The sequence below is a fragment of the Mastomys coucha genome, unplaced genomic scaffold (assembly GCF_008632895.1).
Source record: "Mastomys coucha isolate ucsf_1 unplaced genomic scaffold, UCSF_Mcou_1 pScaffold3, whole genome shotgun sequence".
In the NCBI taxonomy this organism is placed as follows: domain Eukaryota; kingdom Metazoa; phylum Chordata; class Mammalia; order Rodentia; family Muridae; genus Mastomys; species Mastomys coucha.
The window spans coordinates 11809874-11814306 of record NW_022196909.1 but is presented as its reverse complement, the minus strand read 5'-3'; the positions used below and the strand labels follow the sequence as shown (position 1 = coordinate 11814306).

The 4433-nt window shown below is 50.2% G+C and overlaps 1 pseudogene; it reads right to left on the bottom strand.

Annotated features, from left to right (window-relative positions):
- Nucleotides 1-1828: 1828 nt before the first annotated feature.
- On the bottom strand, nucleotides 1829-4114 carry LOC116075421 (annotated as a pseudogene).
- Between the last annotated feature and the right edge of the window lie 319 nt (nucleotides 4115-4433).

Sequence of the window (4433 nt, the reverse complement as noted above, 5' to 3'; positions counted from 1 at the left end):
AGAAGAAGAAGAAGAAGAAGAAGAAGAAGAAGAAGAAGAAGAAGAAGAAGAAGAAGAAAGAAGAAAAACAGCTCCAGCCTTTTTCTGTTTCCATACGTTTTTTTTCTGCATGTCCCCATGTCCTGCTTCTAAAAGAGCACCAGGCTGTGGAGTCAAGGGGGATTCTTAAACAATCAATCACATCTGGGAAGACCTGAGGATTTATAGAAAGAAGCTATGCAGAGTATGCGGAGTAAACTGAGCGGGAACACAAGCAAAGAAGCTACGGAGGTAACAAGAGAGTGAGACCTAGGCTCTGGCCTAAGTATTTCTGCCAAACGCCACCAGAGGGCGCCCAAACATTGTGCTAAACAAGGCTCTGGCACCCAGGGAGCGCGGCCGCCGAGGACTGAAAGCTAACAAGGTTTTTCACCTTTCCAAGCAGGAGGTGAGAATGGGGTAGGCAGGAAGGAGACTAAAAGCAAAGTTGTTCCCACCCTCCCTCCCGTCCTCTCTTCCTAACTTCTTCCTTTAAAAAAAAAATGTTTTGAGACAAGGTCTCATGTAGCCCAAGATGGCCTTGAACTCATGTAGCTGAGACTAATCTAAACTTCCTCAGGCTGAAGCAGGAGGATCATGAATTTGAGTCTAGCTTGGGCTACATAAGGAGGTCTTTTTTTGAGATAAATAAATATTGGGAATATATTATGAAGAATTGTCTCAATATATAAGTGTACTCTCATAATATAGAAGTATACTCAGATGTATAAAATAAATAAACCTTAGAATTTTTTTTTTTTTAAATTGCACTTAAAACCCAGACTAGGGTCTAAGGGTAGTTCAGTTGGTAGAGTAAACACCTGGGGGCAAGAAGCCTTGGATACCACCGCTACCTTACATACAGCCTGGTGTGGAAGTGTATGCTTGTCATCCCAGCACTCAGGAGGCAGGGGCAGGAGACTCGGGAGTTCAAGGCCACTCTCAGCTACATCACGATTTGAAGCAAAAGTTAAAAAAAAAAAAAATCGGAATATAAGTAAAACTCAATAGTGTGTTGAAATAATGGTCCAAGGTCTGTGGTTATAGCTTTGTGGCAGAAAGTGTGTGTGGCATGGTAAAGCCGTGGGTTCAATCCCAGCACCAAACAAAACCCAAACCCAGTATTTACTACTACTGCTACTACTACTACTACTACTACTACTACTGCTACTGCTACTGCTACTGCTACTGCTACTGCTACTACTACTAGTAACCAACCCAGCCTTGCTACCAGGCAGAGATGGCCACTGCTAAACATTTCTTTCTTTCTTTCTTTCTTTCTTTCTTTCTTTCTTTCTTTCTTTCTTTCTTCCTTTCTTTCTTTCTCTCACTGGCTTTAGCACATCCTCGCCTGCCTTCCATATTGGTGATGGCTCAGTATAGAAAGAAGATCAGTTGCCCATAGAGGGTTGGTCTTACCTTCCACTCTCCCCACGGTGGAGTGACCTTACCCAGCCTGTCACTGAGGGAAGGCTTAAGGCTGTCGCCCACCCTGTCTGGGTTGCATCTTGCTTTTAAACACTGGAGGATTTCCAGTTGACTCCAGAAATAATCTGCCCAACTAGAAACTCTGTCCGGGAGCCCCACTCTTTCTACAGTATAGACGAGTGGTCTTGAATCAGCCATACTGTTAGGAAACTAGAGACCATGTGAAGAAACCATGGGTCCACATACCAAGAGGTACTGTCTGAAGGGGGTAAGCAAGATGTATGTATATATGTGCAATACTTAAAGGGAGCATTCTTTTTCTTTTCTCTTCTTTTTATCAGATAGTCTTTTTTTTTTTTTTGAAATATGTTCTTGTTGCTTCTTAACTAGCTGGACACCCCACTGCATCCCTGTTGATGTCATCTACGATGTCATGAGGGTGACGGCCATCCACATCGCAGCCCACAGACTGTGCAGTACCCAGGATCGCCTTGAGAGTTCCAGAAAGTTCTCTGGCCAAAGACCGGTGTCTCATCTGCGGGGAGATGTTGACAATCTCATCAAAAGTGACATTTCCACTGTGTTCAATGTTCTTCTTCAGCTTCCTCCTGTCTCCTGGTGGCTCTTTGAGGGCTTCGATGATCAGGACAGAGGCAGAGGGCACCACCTCAATGTGGGCCTGTCTGTTCTACAGTGTCACTGTAATTCTGAGACCCTTCCAGTCTTCGGTAGCCTTGGCAATGTCATCACCAACTTTTTTTTCTTTTTGGAGACAGACCCAGAGGATCGATCTTAGGGGCCAAGGCGGATCTCGTTGGGGTCGAACTTGGGCGGCATGGTGGAAGCGGCTGGTGTCAGATGAACCCGGATTAGCTTTCCTGGAACTCACTCTGTAGACCAGGCTGACTTCGAACTCAGAAGTCCACTTGCCTCTGCCTCCCAAGTGCTGGGATTAAAGGCGTGTGCCACCACTGCCGGGTGGGAACATTATTCTTGATAGTTCCCTGGGTGCAGCCTTGGACAGGATCCTAGTGTTTGCCCGACCAATCAAGGCCTTCGGGAGCCGAGGCTGGCCACACTTCCGGGCAGATGGTACTCGTGGCGTCTTTGACACTGGCTGCTGGTCTGAGGTGCAGTGGTTTATGTCATGAACAGAGGAGACACAGGGGCTGTGTGTTCTCTTCTGGAATGGGGCTGAGGAGGGTGGGGACGGCGTGGCTTATGACTCAGGTGGCTCTGGGATCCTGTTTACGTACTGGAAGATCAGGAGGCTGGAAATATCTGGCTTCCAGGACCAGAGCTTTGGCCAGCTGATCTTTGGGCCCACAAAGCAAGCCCTTCAGCCCCAGGCAGAGGCCCTGAACCTCCCCGTGTTTGTCAGCAAAGGCTACAGAGTGCCGTGGCGGCGAACGGGGCCCAACACAAACAGCCACCGGAGAAAGGGACCTTTATGGTTAGAGGAGGGCAGCTGCTGGACTGGCCGGGGTGCCAGCTCTGTGTGGCTGGGGAAGGGGCTGGCAAGGGCTGCCCGCACACTCTCTGTGGTGGTTCTAAGGGGGCTTGGGGCACTGAGTGCCGAGCTGGGGGTGGGGCCAGAGCTTGTCCTGTGTCTCCGTTTTTTTCTTCTTTCTTTTCCTCCCTGCCTCTCATCCCGTGTTTTGTTTCTCTGTGCCGTCTTTCTTTTAAGAGGTTTCCCCAAAATCTTTACAAATTTCCATCCTCATATGAGCAACAGGCGCTTGTTCAATGGCGCTTATGCAGCCTTGGAGACAAGGCAGAGGGACTCTTCACGCCCCCCAACCCCACCCCCTCTCTACCACTTCCCTTCATCCCTCATTCCCTCATGAGCAGTCTCAGGCCTTTCCCTGGCACACACACACCCTTATTCTCAGACGCAACCACCCAGCCAGGCTCCTGCTCTTGTGGGTTTAATGCACAGGTCTCAGCAGAGTTTCTCAATGGGGGAATGTTTGGAGTGGCGTTAAAACGTTGTTAGTGTTGTTGTTTTGGGATAGAGTAAGTCTCTTTTAGCCCAGGCTGTCCTTTTGAGCTCATGGTGTAGCTGAAGCTGGCCTTGAGTTCCTGATCCTCTTCTCTTTACCCCCAGGGCGGGGATTACAGGCCTGTCCCACCATTCTGGCTTGTTGGCCTTTCTTTAGCTATCATAATAGCTGGAGAGAGGAGGTGGCACGGGTGCAGAAGAGTCCTATCATTACACAGGGCAGGGACATTAACTCTACCGTGTAGGAGACAGTCACCATCAACTGCCTGCTTGTGGGTCCTGGTGCTTCAGTCCTGCAGCGTGTCTTATAAACTGAGCGGCGTGACCCCACCCTCCCCAATACAGACCTCGCTCCTACCTGTTCCCTTCTCTGGGCGTGACCAGGGCCTGGTGGGGAAGCGGGTTTGGGGAGAGGCAGCTCCATATGGGAAGGTCAGGGAAACCTTCTGGAGAAGTTGACTCTGATCTGAGGGGCTTGGGCAGGGACAGTTAGATACCTGTGGCAGGTGTCCATCCCCCTCCTCCCCTCCCCGCCAATCATTGCTTTTTATAGGAAAGTGTGGGAAGCTGGGTTTGCCCAACCTTCCTACCCTATAATTTTCCTGTTTGTCCTGGGAACTTACTTGAAACCTTGCCGGGGATGGTCTTGCTCGGGGAGGTAGACATGCTTCAGTCTTTCGCTGACGTAGAGCACCGGCCCACCCACCGTCCCTGCCCTTTGCGGCCTGGGCCACAGACCTACCTGCAGGTGCCAAAGCCCAGGCTTCAAGGCTCTGCCCTAGTTCTACCACAATACACCTTGAGACTAGTCCACTTGTCAAGCATGGCTCGGTCACATAGGTGCCATTGAAGGTCTGTCCCTGTCACATCACCTCCTCTGCTCTGTGCTAGTGGGAGGAAGATGCTCAGCGTCTGGGCCGGGCTGGGGCTGGGGCTGCGGCTGAGGTCCCACCCTCAGCAGGTGATCCCACGCACTTCTCAGACC